Source organism: Melospiza georgiana, chromosome 1 (genome assembly GCF_028018845.1).
Source record: "Melospiza georgiana isolate bMelGeo1 chromosome 1, bMelGeo1.pri, whole genome shotgun sequence".
NCBI classification, from domain to species: Eukaryota; Metazoa; Chordata; class Aves; order Passeriformes; family Passerellidae; genus Melospiza; species Melospiza georgiana.
Genome location: NC_080430.1, coordinates 41,792,776 through 41,813,005, shown reverse-complemented (window position 1 = coordinate 41,813,005; position 20,230 = coordinate 41,792,776). Strand labels below are relative to the sequence as shown.

The window sequence follows — 20,230 nt, the reverse complement described above, 5'->3', positions numbered from 1 at the left end:
TCTAAAATCAACTGAAACCTAAGTAGGAGTTTTTGGTATCCTGAATCAGTTCTTCCTAAAGGCGGTTGATTTTCTGGTCATGTTTCCTCTTTCGGTTTTCTTTGAAATCAGTAGTTAAGGTTCTAGTAGTTTCTCCTTAGTTTAGTTATCCTAAATGAGGAGTGCATTGCAAGCATGGTTTTGCAAAAGAACAGAAATATGTGCTGAATGAAGATGGAGTAAATACTATGGAAAGTGGGTTTCTAAGTAGAGTTTTGACTATTATCTCATAAATATTCATTGATGTCTACAATATAGCAAGGTGTTTTCAAGATAGTAGTAAACTAAATGATCATTTAAAGGCTTTTTGTAGCCATTTACTTACAATAATTGGTAAATAACTGCTTAAAGTCAAATTTTGATCTGAATTTAGTACGAATAGCTTAAGGAGCCTCTGATCAAATCAGGTGTAATACAGATCCTACTGTGGCTCCAGACATGCAGAACTGCACTCCCATCTATTTCCTTTTCAATTTTACAGTCTCTGCTTAAACACATGGTGATTGTCACTCAAGAAATGCCTCCAGGTGGATTTTCCCAAAGGACACAGCATGGTGTCAATGGGAACAGTGCTTTAGAAAACATCAGCTTGAACAAATATTGAAAAACATAATAATCACTAAAATTCAGTTATCTAGAATGCAATTCCATGCGCTGTGGGGGGAAAGGAAGAAAAACGAGAAAATATGTTTGTGAATCTAAGATTATTATTCTTTATTGCTAATTAATAAGTGTTTGGGCTGTATTTATTCTGTAAAGGCCCACTAGATGTCAGCACATATCTAGGCTACCACAACTGGAGCAACAACCATCTGGTAGTAGAAAAACCCCTCTGCCCTGGAATGATGTAATTTAGACAGCGCATAGTCACTGGCTCAAAGTGTTTTGTTTGACTTCATGAAGATTTTGGGTACCCCCACTGTAACAGTGACTGTATTGATCATCAAAACGGGGATTTTATGTGCGTTACTTTTTGTTCTTGTTCTGCAAAACATTTTCACCATTTGGTCCATTGTCTTTCAGGAAGCACTTCTCATATGCAAGTCTACCAGGTGCAGCTTTATAGTGAGGGTAGCTAATGGTTTGCTTTTATTTGAAGATTTAATGGCCAAACTTATTTTAAACGTGAATATGACAATTCTGTTTGGAGTGGCAAAAACTCTGAATAAAACTTCAGACATATTTTTCATAGCATAATATGACATGAGGCAAAAGCCCCCACACCATGTGTATTACATGTGTGTTCCCCTCACCTGTCTTTCATGTAAGAAATATTGGGAAAAAAAATCACTCTATTATGCATTCAGGCTATTTAAAATGCATAGACACCGTTCACTGCTTGCAGTGTTTTAAAGCTAGATCAAAACTCTCCTTGATGAATTTTGCCACACAGTAGCAAGGATTAGTATTCAACCATATATATGCTCATATGGTGTATATTCATTGCTTAATTTTTGTCTAGATCAACTGTCAAAATAAAGAAGAATTTGGGTGATTTTGGCAGGCAATCAATTTTTCTTAACCCTCCATATCTTCAAGACAAATGTGTTTTGGAAAATATGACATATAAACCGGAAACTGCTGTTTGAGTTTTTTTCTAATATGGTGCAGGGCATGGTTCTTAGCTATTCCAGTGATTCAGACCTACAGCTGTTGCTAGCTGGAGTCAGGGGACATCATGTTACCACTGATGAGGCTGCAGTGAGCTGTAGTGCATCCCCAGCAGCTGGTCAGTTACCAGGAAAGGGATCTGTGCTCCTTGTTCACCCCATTTCATCAGAGACACTCAGCTGAAGCACGTGGGCTAAACATCTAACTTACCTGCAGACACTATCTGAGCTGGTCCCTGAAGGTACAGAGGAAGCCTGGGGATGGGATGCCTCAGTGGAGGACCTGAATTTAGCTGTGGTGAATCTGGGCCCATAACATGAAGTCATTTGGCCCTTGGCCCTTGAGCCTCTAGCACTAAAGCCTTAATTTCTTTGTTGCCAGTGTGTCTCTGCTGTGGCAGGGGCACTGCACGTGTTCCCTGCACTGAGTTATGGATTCCTGCAGATTCTGAGGCTCTGGGGAGCTGGAGAAAAAGCAGAGAGGCTTTTTGTTGGCTTGGAGTGGCTCCAGCCTGTCCTCAGACATGACCTGGTGTGGCAGGTGTAATCTCATAGGAGTTGCAGCTATTCTATTTGCACTTAGCATATTTTCCTAAGTACCTGTCCCAGCACCTGCCCAGGGTCTGCAGTGTGTGTTTGCAGCATGACAGAACATTCAGCAGGTTTCCAGGCTAAGGTGCATTGCAATTACTGGCCTCCCCAAGATGTCTGTGTTGGTCAGAGCACCAGCCTGTGTGAGGAGGTGCCTCATCCTTGCAGTGTTTCAAAGCTGATAAGGAGCTGACCAAATGCAAGACAGGGAGGGATGCAGAGTAAGGGATAACTTGGATTCAAGACTGAGATCAAGTCTGCCACCAAATTTTGCTCGCATAAAATGCATCCTGCTGACCTAGAAACTTGACTGACCTTATTCACACTGTGCTTAAGGCAGGTTGCCTAGCAGCAGAGATCTTAGCAGAATTTAGCCACAAACAATGTCTTGCTGTCTCATGTGTGAATAAAATTTAGGATGCATTGGAATTTCCATGCCAAAGGTGGAAGACAGCCCCTCTGGATCTCAGACAAGCAAAACAATGGAAACCTAGGTAGGCTGGCTTTATTGTTCCTGGAAAATGAAGACTATTTTTATTGTGCTTGACAACTCATCTTTTTTCTAATATGAAATAAAGGAATTAATATTGTTTTTAAAACAGATTGCTCTGAATTCTGAGTATCTGAGCAGGTTAAAAATGCTGATAAGTGGGAAGGAGCTGAGGAGGAGCAATGTTTGGCTTAAAAGTAAATGTCATTGTGACTACTTGCTGATTTCCTATCACATGAATCCTTGAGAAGTCCATGAGGAAACTGGATGAATAAATGTGAGTGTTGGAGTTTATGAATACTATGTCTGCCTGGGATAAAATCAGTGATTTTTATGATTTTCCTGATTTGGAAACCTGATCCAAATGGCTTTTTTCCCCCTTAGCACAACCCTGTGCCTCTTTGATCCAAAGCAGAGGGTGATTATCAGCAGTGTTAATGAAGGAATGACAGAATCCCTTTAGCTGGCCATTGAGTGAGAAGAGGTTCAGCAAAGGGGAAGTGAACCCTGCAGTTTTCCAATACATTCAATATTCCCTATTACTATAGCATCAGCCAAGGATGAACAGGGAAGTTTTTAGCTCACCATTGAACATTCTTTTTCTCAGATTTGATCTTTCTCCATGATGGCTTTTACTTCTAAGGAAAGTTTTTTTGTCTTTCAGGTTTTAAAACCAGAAAGACAAATAATGCTCAAGAATTTCAAGTCTGGTGAAAGGTAGGATGGTAATTTTCAGTGTTAGTGCAGTACCTGAAAACATTTTCATTTCTATTTGTTTCTAGAAGATGGGCTATGGCATCAACTGGTGGAAGCTTGCATATCTTTGCTGCAGTCTATGCTGGGAATTAAAATTGGCAGATAATTTGGTTGAATAGCTCTGCAAACTGTTGCAATGTGATGTAATATACACATGCACATTGTTTCTTAGTGTTGTGTTTTGGCTCATAAGAGCATTCCTCAAAAGCAGCGTACTCAAAATCCATTCCCATCTGTCCCCATCACTTGAAGCAGACCTTCTCTTTGTGGTGGATCTGTACACTTTTGCTTGTTAGCCCTTCCTTGGTACTCAAGTGTTGTGCTCAGCTTTGTCCCATTTTGTGAGTAATTGTTGGTTAAAAATAAAATCGTACCTGAGGTTTTCAGTCACTATGTTTTGCTCCTTAGAGCAGAAAAATATCTTCCTTCCTGAAAGAAAAATATTGTAGCAACTGATTTCACATCTCCAGTTCAGACATTAGGTATAAGTACAAGTTATAAGCTGTGTAGGGCTCTCTTTTGTCCAGTACCAGATATCAGTTGTTTTTCTAACTTTATTTTTGGTCCTGGAATAATACAAAAAAAGAGAATTTTGTAGTACTTATTCATGATTGTGGATATTGGGATTCAGAGAAATAAGGTATGTCTTTCTAACAAGGAGAATAATTAATCACTGGAAATCATTTATGTAGAATAGTGTTGGGTTCTTGAAAATTTCTAATGTAGAAAATCAGAATTCAATGTTTTATTTTGAAATATTTCTTCAATTTCAACTGCACACAATCACTGGTCTTGATGCAGTAACTAGTAAATGGAAATCTTATGGCTTTTAATATTTTGAATTTCATTAATCATTTATCAAAAATAATTGGCTTATTGCAAAGAGGAACTAGTCTAATAACAGTGTCAGAGTAAGGACCTTGCCTCTCAAGGCCAAAACCTTACTATAAGGGGATAACAGGATCAGAGATGTATTGATTAATTCTATACTTTTTAAATGAGAACCTTTCTCCATGTAGATTATGTTCTCTTTCTATTTAGAGCATTTCACTGCTCCATGACTCTTGCAAAGAGGCCTGTTTTTTCAGACTACCTTTATCATGACCACATCTTTCTGGACAGGACTTTTTGGGGGTGCAGTGCTGCCCTGTGTAAGTATAAACCCTGAATCTCAGTGTGTCATGGCAGCCATGGGCTGAGAGTGCTTTCATGTCCTGCACCAGCAGAGGAACTCTGCAAGCTGGTGACTGCACTAGTAAACCCCTAGTTACACATTCTGCAGGGGTACATGCAGCTTTACACGATGAATCAGCCAGAATGAAGCTGGCCATTAGAGTGCACTTGATGTTAATTGAAGCCGTGACTCATTCATTTGCATTTTCCCTTCCCACAAAGAATATTTAAGTAAGACCCTTTGCTCCTTATAAGGTCTCTAAATGTGTCTAGCTACATATCTGAGAAGCTACTGATCCCCATGGTTGATCAGAAGCTCTGCTACCACAAGGGCATGTGCAGCACTTTGAAACCCAGCTTGAAAGCTGACCAGGGTTTTTGTGCAGCCTGCCTTTCTGTAGCACGCTTGTGGGATTCTGTGGCCACTGGTTACTCTGCATCTCCTTGCCCAAGACCTACTCCTCTGTCAATTTACTCATCATGAACCCACACTGCTGAAGTAAAAGTCAAACAAAGACAGTTTTTCACATTTCTCTCTTTTTTTTTTTTTTTTTTATATCCCCGCTGAAAATTAACTAAAGAACAAGTTGCAATGAGCACACCACTTGCCTTGTTACTGTAAATGCATGCAGTAAGTGACAGTCCTGGGCTCATTTTCAATTTGAATTGACCAGGTATCTGAAGGATAGCAAGGAAAACATTGCAGACAGTGACAAAATTAGTTGCATGTTACCCAGCAGGCAGGGTCCAAATAAAGATCCCAACTCCACCAGACAGGAATGGGTTGGCTAGAAATCCCTAAATATGAAAGCCTTGCAAAAACAGAATGTCATTATCAAGTGTATCCCTTTTTTATACCCTAAGAATAAAAAATCCTGTGGTGTTGAGTAGTAAGGATATAATTTTCAACCAAGTTCTGCAGCTTGCTTAAAGAAAGGTTCTTCACAAGATTTTTTCCGCTTTTCTATTAGATTCGAATGGACTATAAAAAACTGGGAATTAATTTGGCACATTAATTGCTAAAAGATTAACACTTTTGTAATTTTCCTAATAATTTAGAAGTGAATTATACAGTTGCACTGCCATCATTCCACTTAATTTTACCTCTCATGTCATTTTTCTCCCAGCATTAATTTTGTCCCTGTTGCAGCATTCAGCTCAGGACAAATCTCACTGCACTCCATTATCTGGCCAGTCAAGCCTGCAGAAACAGGGAATCTTACTTAATTAGAAAAATGCACTGATGCAGAAAAGGTACATGTTACTTCTTGCACCAGCTATACCTTTTAAAAATGCATCATTGCAAAGATGACAAACTGCCATTGGTTCTTTGATCTGAAAGATTTTCAGGAGCTGCTGGAATCAGAAAGTAGAAGGACTGAAGCCAAAAATTCCTTTCATGTCACATTATGGAATAGATGTATAAAGAATGACTTTATTGGGAAGCACCAGGTGAGAATTTTTAGAAGCTCTTCAAAGCCATCAGTGAAGTCTGATTTAAGAGTCTCACTTCATTCTCTGCTTACTAGTGTTCCCCAGATAAGCTGCATTCCAACGTGCTTCACAGAGTTAAATGATATAGCTACCTGGATAAATAACAGTAGAAGGAGTAGTAAGCCACAGCAAATTATAGACTTGGGGAACAGCTGTTTTTCAGCTGAGATTTAAAATGAAATGGCAAAATTACAGTGCATTATTCTAGTCCATGGTGGCCAGAGGATTTCAGCAAGCTCCACCACACCTGAAAGCTATCAAATAATAAACAAGATTAATCAGATAAGAGGAGTGGCTGGAAGAGTTCAATAACTTGAGCCCTACTGACACAACCTCTATTGAAAATGGACCTTGCTGACACCAGATCAAATGTAACGTGACATTAATTTTCTTCTTTGTGACCTTGCTTGACTGAACGTGCTGGAGCACTTAATTCTTCATGCTCACATCAGGTGGAGCTAATGGGGGAGCCCAGTGGTAGCCAAGCCTTCAGTGGCCTGTCCACTAGAGCAGTGTGTGAGCTTGGGCTGCTCATTCCTGGAGTAGGGTCCAAAGTTTGACAGTCCTTGGTGGTTGGCAATTGTGAACTGTTTTCCTTGATCCTGATACCAGGTTTCCAAGTCACCAGCTGCAAAGCCAGTGTTCGTGTGGAGGTGAAAAACCTGAGAAATACAGTAGAAATATCTCAGTTTACACCTACTGAGAAGTATGATAAAGCGGCTGTAGCTGATCAGAGTCTGTATTCTTAGCTCAGGCACAAATCATAATCAGAGACAGTTTTAACATTTTGAATAGTATGGGGAGAAAAAGAGGGAGATACATGCCATAATATATCATCTGAAAAGGTCTTGTAGGCATAGTCATCAACTGTTTAAAGATTTCACCATTCATATATCATTATAAACAGTCTGCTTCTTTCAGAACCTGTACACTTAAGATTTGACACACTTCAGCCAGAGAGGTGATAGCACTACAATACCATGTCCCAAGCCTAAAGAAACACAAATAATGCTATAAAAGTTGCACACATTCTACCACTGGCTCATTTTTTTTACTGCAGAAATGTTGATTTAGTTAGATCCTTAACTGTCTTTTCCCTGTGGTACCTTCAGCATCCCAGTAACAAAAAGCCATCTGCTTTTTCCAGCCTCCATTTAACACCCGAGCAGGGGGAGTCATGCTGTGCCCAGCATTATTTGCACTCATGAGAAAGAAATGGGAATATATTCAGTGCACTTTTTAGGGTTTGCCTAACAGCTTTGGAAATCAGTGGCGAGATTCACCCTGATGTTAGGAGCTTGTACATATATAGATAGCTCATCTAAAATACAATATTAAAGGTGCTTACCATAGATTTCTCCTTCTACCACAATAAAACCTACAAGATTCACTCCACAGAAATTTGGAGGGGTAAATGTCCCACTCTAGGTATGTTCTGTGCTCATTTTAGAGCCTGATAAATGCTGAACAATGCAAACCAATCTGCAGTTATTTTGTGGGAATAGTTATTGTGTTAATACTAAAGATTTGTATACGTGAAGGATATAAATGTTGCATTTGATGAGAATTTTACAAGAACACCTATCTTTATTAAACTTAGTGAGTTGGTGTTGTTAATGACATTCTGTGAATCAGAATTTGTGGAAAAGATCTGTATCTGTACCTTCTGCATCTGTAAATGTTCACTTATAAGAAACACATTCAACATTTGACATGCTCTGCTTTGTCATTGCTGCAGTACAGCTTTTCTTACTTAGGCCTAATTAAATTTTGGTTTAGTCTTTCTGTGCTTGAAGATACATAGACTGAATTTTGCTCATCATCCCACCCACTTATGCCACTTGTGTCAGGTTTGAATATGAAAAAGAAATCAGTGTTGTAGGAAAGGAATACAGCATAATGACAAAAAATACTGTGCAGAGAATTTATTTTTTTAATATTAGGGCTAAAAGGACAACTGTTTTGCAGAAATGCATTTAAAATTATTACAAGAAAAATACTCTGCTCAGGAAAATGATAAAAAGCAATTGGGATCAAACAGATAATTTCAAGGGAATAAAAATCACAGCAATGATAAATGGAAATGCCTGCTGAATTTACAAGGAGACTAATTAGGCATATACTGTTTGACATTGCTTCTCACTGCCCAGTATCTCAGAGTATGACATCAGAAAGGTATGAAGAAATGGAAAGTATTTGTAACCCGTACATTGTGAGAATCCAGTGGGTCTATCACAGGAGAAAGAACAAACTGATGTATTATAAGTAAGTATTCCACAGAACTGGTAGCTGAAAAGAAGTTTTTAATCACCATCTGCCAACAAGCACAATATTGAAATACACATGGTGGTAAACATTTTGGAATCCATAAGTCTTTCTGGGCTGCCTTCCTAAAAAATAAGGAAAACAATTTTGATGTGTATTTAGCTGGTGAGCATTTGGTCACCCACAAAGTCATCTGCTTGAAAATGTTGTCTTTGCCATTGCCAAGTGCCTATGAGAAGTGAATCTAGCATGGAAGCATGTAGAGGTAGATAGGTATAGATGCAGGGTCAAACTTGAAAAACATTTATGAGTAAAACATGCATAAAGCCTAAATTCTCTCTGACATTGCGCTGCACTTTCAAATTCTTTGAAGTGAGTAATGAAATGTAGGTGAGATTGGCCTTTTCCAACTGTGAAGCTTTCAGGAGAGTGACTGTGAGGAGAATAAGACCCCTTTTTTTGTGTCAGTGTTGGTGGTAACAGTGGGAGGATATATCTGCAGAGGGCTGTGATGGTAATGGAGCTGAACACACTGCTCACTGAAGCTTAACCAAAAGCCTGTTTTGTCAAAACCAGCCTATATGTAAATATTAAATGCATATTGAAAGTATGGTTGTGAAAAACCTTTATTTTTAACAACAGGAAAGCAGAATAGAGACCTGTGTCACCAAAACATGAAACATGTATTATATATTTCTGGAATGGATTATTATTTTCTGAAACTACTGCAGAAATGGTATGTTCCCATGACTGAAAAGAGAGCACTTTTTAGAATGTTTACACTGAGAGATAAAAGTTCTAGTCCCAGCTTTTGCATGAAATTAAGATAATCTTAGTTCCAGTAGTTCTTAGCCTCCCCATCAACACTGATTTGGCTTTCAGACTGCTGTTCTCTCTTTTAAAATTGATAGCCTAAAAAGATCAAAGTGTTCTGCATGAGTTCAGGAAATGGACACAGACCTTTATTTTTACTTCTCTGAAAACTGAGTCGGATGAGTATGATAGTCTGATTTTCTAAGGACTCCACTCCATAAGATGGATGTCAGCACATGAAGGAAACAAAACTTAAAAGTAGTCTATGACACCAGTAAGCTTAGTTTGTGGATTTGCAGTAGAATATCAAAGTTGCTTTCACCTAATATTTTATTCTCCTCTGTATATTCCCCTCAGCAAGAAGATGGCTTGTATCCTGTGGTGTATACAGAAACAACTAAACCAATGATGTACTGTGAATTGTTAAAAAGTTCCCAGCTCTGATTTCACAATTACCAGGTATGGATAATTTTGTGACCCTTTGAGAAGGCTGAGTGTGGAATGTGCAATCTGAATATAAGGGTGCCAAGGTGGCACAGACATTAATTAGTGAACGTGTTGCCAATGCAAGCTTGAGTTTTCATAAGGATGCTAATATCCAGGCTCAGGGAGGGGGAGCACTCAAACTGACAGTGTGTTAGAAACCCCACATCATCAAGAAAAGCTGCTGCAGCAGAGCCAGCAGGCCAACACGACTCCAGCTCCTGGTACTGCTCACTGGTGTCCGCTGGAATGTGTCAAGCAACTGAATATGAATGGGCTCCAGTGGGAGGGATGGCCTTTTCCTTGCAAATATTTCGTCAGCTCTTAAGTTGCCCCGCAGCAATAATGCTTGGCTTTTTATAGAACACTGCCTGATTCATTGGCAACCTTTATCTATTTTATTGATTTAGCATTTCTTCAGAGATGCAGTGAAATATATGACCTGTGGACAATGTGATTTTTTTGAAAGCCAATGCTGATGTCAGGGATATGTTGTCTGGTTCAAGCTCTGCTGCCTCTGGAGTTCATTAGAAGTTGTTTTAAATATGCTTTCTACTCTGTTTATGAACTATATTTCTTTTTTCACACTTGGTAAGGGTGCTGTTCTACACTGCCTTTAGTGTGTATTTCAAATCTTCTTGGCTGAATTGAGTCATTTCACGGTGAAGTAAGTAGAATGTAAAGAGAAATATGCCATGGTTGGGACACTGTGGCTTAGTACATCAAAACCAATAAAGAATGAGGAAGAGGCTGGGAGGACTTCTGGAATCCATTTTATTTATTCGTTAGAAGTAATGAAGCAAAATGTTTATTGTTTGTGTCTTCTGAATGTTAATCTGCTCAGCAGTTGAAATCAAAGTGAGAGGTGATAGCAGGCTCTGATGGAATTGTGAACATAAGGCTAGTTGGCAGGTTACTGAATCAGAAGCTAATGAGCAGGCAGGGCTGGGATTTGGGGTGAGGTGAAAGTGGATTCACCACACAAGGATTTTAGGAACAGAAGCACAGACCTGAGCAGCTAAGTGTATGTTGAGACATGGGTGGGTTAACTGTGAAAAGTTCTGAGCCTGCAAGAGCTGCCACTCACCATTTGATGCCAGTGTCTAAATGTAGCTCCAACTTCGGGTTTCTATTTCTGAAAACTGGCCTAAGTCTTGGGGAGTTTATAATGGTGCTGCTAAGGACAAGACCTAGCACAGCAGAGGTAATGGTATTCACTGTCCTTTGGCAGATCAACTTTGGAATATCAATATGTCAGGCTGAGCATCCTTCAGCTCCTGGGCATCTGTGTATATCAAAAGATAATTCCATTAAAGGAGCTCCTACTTTTTGCTTCCCCTTCCTTGTACTTGCTTTATCTCTCCAGGAATCCTCACAGATATTATGACTGCAGCTGCTACTGCTCAGCTGCTATTGCTGCACTGTTCCCATTCTTCTTTTCCACTGTAGAGATAGAGCAAGCCTAAAGTTGCTTCTAGTCCACTGAAAGCTTGAGCCAAGAAGCTCAGAGCAGCATAGTAGGACAGCACCATCCACACCATGCAGGGCATAGCTCAGTGGCAATGCTGAATAAGCAGAAGAGAAGCCTGGAGTTGACACATCTGGATTTGGTGGCAGAGGCAGTAGCTGTTGTTGCTACACATGATTAGCAAGATGTGAAAATAGCCTCATGTAGAAACAGAGGGATTTCCAAAACTGATGGGTCAGGTTCGTGCTAGAGCCAGCGATAGTGTAATACAGAGTGAAAGCAGCTGGCCTTTCCAAATTCTGTCATGAGCTGTAAATCACAATGTCCCTCTTCTCATGTAAACAGACCTACTGTAACAGCTCATCTCTGTGAAACTTTAAATAGCCAGGCTGAAATAACTCCTGTGTCACTCCAGGTTTGTGCTGATGCATAAAATTACACTGGGATGGAAATACCATGGTGAACCAGACTGGAACACAAATGGTTGTGAGTTTTTCATGTTTGCCTAAAGCCAGGTGATTGCTGGTGACCAGAAAAGCAGAGTACAAGTGCCATGTTCTTCACCTGGCTTCCTGCAGTGGCCAGCTTTTATGGCTGGTGAGGACTGCTACATTGAATAGTTGGTGTTGGTGGGTGGATGAGATTTCCCAAAAGAAGGTCTGATGAAACCAAAACTGTGGGTCCTCCCTGTCTGTCTCACCAGCACAGGCCACAGAACTCAGGGTTTTGTGATTGTGATAGGCAGCAGGTGTTACAGGCCCTCAGGAGTGGGTCAGAATTTGTCTGAGGACCTCTGCTAACCTCTGAGGACATCTTTCCCTTCCCAAAAAAATGGTGTCTTAGAATTGATTCTGATGTTTTAATCTTTAAAGCAGGAAGCAGTGAGAGCAATAAAATTTAATCAACAGAGCACTTGTTTTATCAAGTAAATGGATAATTGTGACATTTGACATTCTTATGAGGCTCTGTATCTTGAACATTTGCCTAATTATCTCCCCCCTTTAAAGATTCTGGTCAGATTCCTGTTTAGCAGTTCACTGCATGATCAGATTCAGCTTTTCTGAAACATCTTATTGTTGTTTTTGTTATTGTTATGTAGTGCATTCTCTTGGAAAGGTCAAGTATGTTGTCAAATATTGTACTAATTTCAGTTTTCATTGTGTCAGAGCCCTGGACTTTATTAAGAAAACACATTCTGTGAGTAGGTCATTCCAGTAACTCCATCCTAAAGAACAATGGAATCACTCAGTTGAGATGTTGAGAGAATCCCTGTACAGTTAAAGGGACCCTCTCAAGATTCCTTTTAACTCTATTTTCTGTGTTCCTTGGATCACCCATTTAGAGCAAAGGTGTCTTTGCATTCCAGAAGCATGCTTTTGGCAATGCATCTGTGTCACCTAGCTGGAGCTGTCAGAAGTGAGGCTTTCGTCAGGCTCCCTTCTAGGTTAATGGAGGAAAAAACATCTCCATGCAGTAACTCATCCCCAGCATCTGCAACAACTAAGCTAATGATGAGTGGAATTTCCCTCTGAAAGCCCTGCTTCTCCCAGCTGATAGAGAAACTGCAGAAAATGGTCTAGAGCAGACATTCAAGACTTATACAACAAAAGTTAGGTAAAAATTAGGTCTGCCTGGGCAAAGTGTCATTCTGTACCTGACAAGTCTGTGCAGGTTTCAAAACTGACAGGACAAATGCATGGACTAAAAAATAAAAATACATCATCAATAGTTTGGGAAGTTGCATAATGCTAATGCTTCCCATCCACTTTTGGGTGGTTTCTCTACATGTGATCTCTGTTTTCTTCCTTAAATATCCAGTTCTGGCCCCTGTCAGAGAGAGGATTCCAGCAGGAAGGACCTTGGGACACACCTGCCATCAGCTGCTACTACTGAGCTCCACCTACATGCAACATTTCTTAGTGTTCTCTCAGGTGTAGTTACAAGGGATTGATGTTGTGTGTGTTTGGAGAAATAGTACAAGGACTCTGTATGATCTGAGCTCCTTTTCTGCTTCAAATAGTCCACAGACCATGTGCCAGCCCTCGGCGTGAAGTTGGCATTGAGTCCACAAAGTGAGCTGGTTTCTTGAATAGATGAGAAGGCAGGTGGCAAGCCAAAAAAAAACTAGTTTAAAGCCTGTGAATGGAGAATGAAAGGCACAGATGTGTAAAGGAATACTCATATTATAGCTCTAGACAGACATTAATGAGTGTGTGTCCTAACTATCATGCCAAGGTTATAAGCCCCTGCTTACGGGCAAGACAGATCTAGTTTGTCTGGCTCAAACACTGGCAGTTCAAACTCTCTCTTAATTACAAGATTTATGCCTTTGCTTTTATCCAAAGAAATGAAAGAACAGTTCATTCTCTCAAGTTCCATTGCTTTTGTTCTCATTACCATAAATGTAAAGGTGCCAGTTAGAGTTGGTCAGAGATTTTTATAATTGAAGCTTTAAAATTAAATAGTGAAGTGAATGTTTTACACTTTGGCACTTTTGTTGCTCCATCAAATATTTTGTGTGATCTTCATTAGAGTATGAATACAGTGGGGTGCTGAAATACTTCAAATAATTTGTCCTTGGGGTCTCCTTCTCTTGATCTTTGTTTTTGTTTTAAAAATTGTTGTCATGTGGTGGAATGGTTTATGAAGTTTCAGCAGTGTCACCCAGCAGTGTAGAGATTAGTCCCAAGTCCCCCACAGGATGAGGAGTCACAGGTGTGTGTTATGTGTGGCTGGCACTCCTCTGAATCTGCCAGCATGTCTGTCATTTGTCCCAGGGCCAGTGGAGAGTAAGGATGGCTCATTTAGCATATTGATGGTAGGGCAACTGGAGTTTTTCCCTCATTCAGAACATGATTTTCCTTCTTGTACAGCTCACAAGTCTATCAGAGCGATTTCATGTTGAGGTTTCTCTCACATCTTCCAATTTGTTACACCAGGAAACATTTTGGTCCTGCTGGTTTTGGTGGGAAGAATCACAAAAGCATTCCAAGTGAAGCTACAAGCATCTCTCTATTTACACCTCTGACCTGGTAGATGATCTTGTCCTTTCTTCTCTTCCTCCTCCTGCCACCTTTTCACACACTCACGTTCTCTTGGGGTGTTTCCTCTCCCCAGCGTTCCCAGGGATGCCTGACATGCAGGAAGTGCCCACCTAGGGGTGGTTCGTGTCTGAGGCGTTTGCTCTCCGAGGTGTGTCCTGGCAGGTGGAGCTCCTTCTCCAGAGGCCGGTGAGGAGGCACTGCTGTCCCTGCACACAGAGATCAGTAATTTCCTTACCTCAGCAGCCATGGCTTTGGCGCTCCTTCACTGCCTGCCTGCTGAGACCAAGAGTTCAGATTATTGTGTACTTTCAGGGAGATGTGGGAAGAGCATTCCCTGTGCTTTGGAATTTATTCCTTTTACAACTCTGATTCTTCCAGATAGGCATGACTGTTTGTATGAAGAGGATAAATAAATATGTGTTCGTTTTGAGAAACATGCTTGTTTTGAGAATACAACATCGTAGAATAGATTTAATTTCACTGCAACATTATCAATATTGATAGCAAATATCTTGAAGGCAGAACAGAAGGGTAATGTATTTCTTCTTCTCTTCTTATCATCTTTGTATTGTTTTTCCTTCAATTTGATCCTGCTGCTGCAGTGTGAGAACCTTTATGCAAAGCATGGAGACAACTTAGGCTCTCATCAGATTACTCATTGCCTTGCAAAACTGGATTTTAATGGGTACTTGAGGTCATATTGGGAAAATATTCCTTTGGGCTGCTCCATGATAACATTATTTTGATATTTGAATCCTTGAAAAAAGTGTGCTTGCATGCTGATTCGATCAAAGACTGGATCTTACTTTTAGAGGATCTATGAATCTTTTAAGAATTCCCCACTGAAAGGATAATGTTTGTATGTCCAGCAAAATTAACATAACCTTTTAACCAAATGAGGATTCTCTCTTTAACTGCCCTTTTTTTGAAATAGCACTAGTAACACATGATACTTTTGATGCGTTGTACCACCTAAGCAGTGAAATGGAATAGAAAGGAAAGTCCTCAAGAGTAAATACTAAAAAATCCACATGGCTGTGCCTACCAAGCAGTGAAGTGGGACAGCAGGAGCACACTTACCAGGAAGTATCATGTACACTAAGGGCACTTCTGCAAGGAATTCACAACACCTCTCTCTTTCACTAAAAGCCTTCATGAAAACAAACTTTTTGTGCTTACCTGTGGCATTTCTGCAGTTTTTCAGAAGAGTTATTCATATTTATCCTAAACTTTTGGGAGGAAATTCAGCTCCATTAATGAGCCAGGAAAAGGTATATACAACCATTATCTCTCACTTATAGCCTTGTTTTGATGGCTTAAGTGCAATTTTCTACACAGAGATGAATTTCATTCTCCAGTAGTTCTAAGGATGCAGTTAAAATTTGCTATATGTCACACTAAAAGGACAGCTCATCTTATGGTCCCTGTCCTTAACCTTTTTTTTTACACACACACAACCTATAAAATATCTTTACCCAGAGCAAAATTGCATCCTGGCTGCTTCCTACTTTCCTTCCTTCAATAATAAATAGGTCGTATTTGGTTGGTCAGAACAATATTTGAATTTGAGATTAATTCAGCAAATTCTGTTGGCTGCAACAACAACAAAAAGCCTAAAAAGAAGAGATGGAAATATTGACAAGAACAGTTCTAATATTTTCCAAACATAAGTATTTCCAGGATTAGAATCACAGAATCAGAGAATCATTAAGATTGGAAAAAAACCTCCAAGATCATCAAGCCCAACGTTAATCAGAGATTTCATTCGGAAGGGAGCTTACAACAATAAAGAAAGGGAAGGTATCATCCCATTCTCCATTAATAGCCCAAAATCCAGTGGTTCTTGCTTGGACTTTGTATGAGGAAGTGTTAAATCTAGGCTCAACCCAAATTACAACAGTGGTTTTCATCTCTTGAAACAGCACTTGTTATCCATCTCTAGGATGGTGTGTATTGTCTCTTCCTGACATAATAATTTTAGTGTGCATAATATAGAAACATTTATTGCAGAAGATGAGACAGGTCCGATAACTTCCTTTACAAAAAAGCCTGAAGCCATTCAGAGTGATTCTCACTGTCCCTCTCTGGTCAACCAAATATTTGGATATGGTCTATGCTAAAGATAATATTAAAATTGAAAACAAATAGGTTAGTGTTAAAATATTTTTCCCATTTCTTGGTTTGGAGTCTGAACTGGAAAAATTGGATTTTCTTTCGGTTTTATTCGTAACTGGGAAAAGCTTCAGAAGAATATACTTTTAGTAATGTTTATTTTAATAATTATGTGCACTGTTAAGCATTAGAGCAGGAAGCTTTAAGCAGGTTAAACAGTATAGACTGAATTATGCAAACACGGCTGTTGCAGTTGCAAACTCCCACCAAAGGAGAGGGAGTAAAATCTTACAGATGTTTTATTACCAATATATAGCTGGATCACCTTAATGAATTGCAGGGGTAACCTGGCCTGTAAAATTTTTCTGTGAATCCTTTCCCAGTTTCCAGGGACCTGAAAAATGCTGGAAATAAACCAATAATTAGGCCTGTTAGAATGCTTAAGCTGGCTAAGTATGAACAGCCCTCAGCTCAAGAGTCAGTGAAAATTGTGTTACTGAAACAACAGGCTGGAAGGATGACCATTAATATGTAAATAACTGGTCATTCCCTGTTGAGCTGTAGCCCCTTTTCTAGTTTGTCAAGGATAAGATTGAATTCAGTGCCCAAGTAATGGAACTGGTGGTGATAATTATTGAAAAACAGCATTGCTGTTTCCTTTGTAACAATCCTGCTATGTGGTAATGTTTTTTGGGTTCCCAAGAAGTATTCCTTTCCATATAGAATTTATTTTTGGCACAGAATCAATATTTTTCATCTTGTGGCTATGGAAGTCTGCTGAAGTAGGACAAGTTACATGGCTTTTGCATTTTTTTGTTGCCAGAGGAATGAATTCTGAAAGGTCCTCGAAAGTGTGTTCCTTAATATTGGCTAAATTTCCCTCTACCTCTGGCATTTATAACACTATATCCATCCAGTTTATTATGTTTAAAATTAAACTTCTATCATTTTGGTAGCATGACTCAGTTATCTTTTAAGATTTCCCCAGATACGAAGTTACCTCTTTTTAAGAGATGTTTCAACTGTCTCATACCAGCTTTTCCTTCCCTGTCTGTCACCCTCAGGAAGCAACACTAAAGGCTTCTGCTTGAATTGTTACCATTTCCATTGGGTTGCTAAGCACATTTTACATGTAGGCTGTCATTTTTTCCTTTGCTTGCTTTTTCCCTCCTGTCTTTCCCCCCTCTTTGTCTCCAAGTCCATTTGTAATGTATTTGTGGAGTTGCCCTTCGGCTTCATTAATGCATTGATTTTTTTTTTTTGGTTAATTTATCTAATTCCCAGTCAAATGAGGACATGGTACTTGTAAATCATTTAGTTCCTCATTAATCTCTTCCAGTGCTGGTTCCATTTTTCAGCTGTCTTCCAATTTACTGTCTCTAGCAAAAAATATCCACTGTTCCCATCACTTGTCACAAGTAATGTCACGGTTGCTGTGGATCCATTGGCCTGAATAATCAACATGATTTTTTTATTAGAAATCAAAATATTTGCTGCTGCTGTAGAAAGCCAAATCTTTAATCCCATGCAAGGAAGTTCACTAAATGAAATGCAATAAACAGAAGATCTAAAGCTTGCTCTGTTACTTTGTGCCAAGTCCTATTCAGTAGTTTTTCTCTAACAATAGCTGTAGAATATTAAGATGCAGCTGAGAGCTGCAGAAACCCCAAGAACTGCATCCTTATGCCTTCATACCTCACTGGCAGAAATCCTGTTGAGATGAGAAGAATAAGGACTTCAGCATTCACTTGAGAGTAGCAGGTATCAGCTTAGTCAGAACCCACAGATAAAGAATTCTCTGCTCCTATCCTCGACTATAAACATTGGTATCACATCAGGCTTACAAGCTGCTTATGGGTAGATTGGCAAGACAGGCAGGGTGCCTGCTCATACAGCAAACTGGCAAGAAAGTAATTTTCCTCTGAAAACGAACAGGGCTTTTAAGGGCAGTAGGTGATACTCCCCTTTCCTGGTCAGCACCAAATGCTACCCTAGCAGAATAAGAAAGAGAATTAGACTGAATTCCCTACTGAAGGGAAGGGAAGGGCTGTTGTTTCCCATAGCTGTTACATCAGTTTTGTTGCTAAGGCAGAATAGGCCTCACCTTTAGTGCTTCCTGGCCAAATCTATCCTTCAGCTATGGAAGACTTGACTCGTGTCCCCTAACACTGCTCTGGACTCTGTGACAGCTTTGCAAAGTGGCTTTCCCTGCATTTCAGATATTTGCAGTGTACTTTGGTGTGAGCATATATATATTTTGGGATCTTTTAGACATTAATCTCAACCACTTTTATCTTATTTTGAAAAGAGAGAGATTTTACCAGTAGACTCCTGATGTCACTCATCCTGACTTTTTCCATAGCCTTTGTGCAACAGTCACTGAAAACAACTTCAATGCCATGGTTATTTTAGTTGCCATCAGTGACTCATCTTCCTCTGGCTGTAATGGGATTTAAGGAGCATTTAATGCTCTCTACTGTGTATGGGGTAATTGCTTGGACAATAGAATGATAAGCATCTTCAACTTAATATAGATAGAGATGTTAGACTGATGGGAAGAATTGAAATACATGGGCATTTTGTCTTTGAGACAGCAGATAAAAATCACTGCCTTTTCAAGAACAGAAGCCCTGCATAGGGAATATCAGGCCACAGTGTTTCTTCATGTGGCAAAAAAAATATCAGAGGAGGTGGAAGAAATTGGTGTAGCTTTGTTTGTAAAGCATGTGCTGGTTAAATTGCTCCCCCTTGCTGATCTGTCTAATCCTCTTAATGAGGCTAGGTAAGCAAAAAGGAGGCAGTAATGATGCTGATGACTCAGAGATTTCTCCGTGTGGAAGAAAACAAGCAGAAGATGATTGTCTAAACAGAGCAGCACAGTGACTCTCCAGGTGTCCTTTGCACCTGTAAAATGGTTGCTGGATGGCAAACTAACCAAGCTCAGAGGCTCCCAGTGTCCCTGGGTACGAGTGCTAGAATACAAATTCGTACATTGTGAGAGTGTGAGATTTGCTGTGTTTCAGCCACCCTTCAGCTTTCAGGATGCATTTTTTCTTAAGCCTAGATTTGTGTTGATCCTTTATGTTTGAAGAATGAGGCAGCAGCAAAACAGCTCAGAGGCAATAACCAGCACACAGACACTGGGGCACTTTGTTCTGCTCTGATGAGTGGAATGTAACCCATCTTTCTCACTCAAACTGCCCTTATCTGAGGATAAGGGATGGTACTTGTTTGACACTCCCTAATTTGTTTTGTTTTGTTGTTGGGGTTTGTTTTGTTTTGTTTTGTTTGGGTTTTTTTGATGTGTTTTTTTTTTTTTTTTTTTTTTTTGTTTTTTTTGGGTTTTTTTTTATAATGAAGGATGTTAGGGGTATGCTTTGTATTTAATGATTCCCCCATGTGAAGTTCTGGGACATCATCCTTTCACCAGTGTTGACTGTTTATTGTAACTTTTCATTGCAAAATTTGCAATCACTTCTGTTGACCTGGGGCTGCAAACTCCATGGAGAGAATCCTGACCACTAGGTGACAGAGTTAAGTTACTTTCCTTCACTCAATGAGCTTTTAATTTTTCATGCAAATTGAAGCCAACTCAGCCACAGAGATTGTAAGGATTCTGCCCCATAAAACAGGCAAGCACTTGTGGTAAGAGAAGTTTTTTGAGGGGCAAGTTGAATCCCATCAGGCAGAGGATGGCTGTAAGTGTGTATCTTCACTTGCTGAATTTACCACTAGATTGTGGTACAGAAAGGGGAGCAGGGTTTCTCTGCTAGCTGTGCCTCCAAAGGAGCAATAACACTCCTCCTTTAGACACGCTGATAGTCCACCAGCTGGATCACCCCTCAGATGGAACAACAACTGGTGGAACCCAGCAGGGCTTGGCACTCCAAGT

At 39.8% G+C, this 20,230-nt stretch overlaps 1 protein-coding gene across 1 annotated transcript in view; it reads left to right on the top strand.

Annotated features, from left to right (window-relative positions):
• Window positions 1–3,413: 3,413 nt before the first annotated feature.
• Window positions 3,414–20,230, top strand: part of GADL1 (glutamate decarboxylase like 1) — a 118,244-nt gene continuing 101,427 nt past the window's right edge. The window contains exons 1-2 of the mRNA XM_058022593.1: window positions 3,414–3,447; window positions 9,589–9,690. The gene's annotated coding sequence lies outside the window, so the exon portion shown is untranslated. The remainder of the gene's footprint in view (window positions 3,448–9,588; window positions 9,691–20,230) is intronic.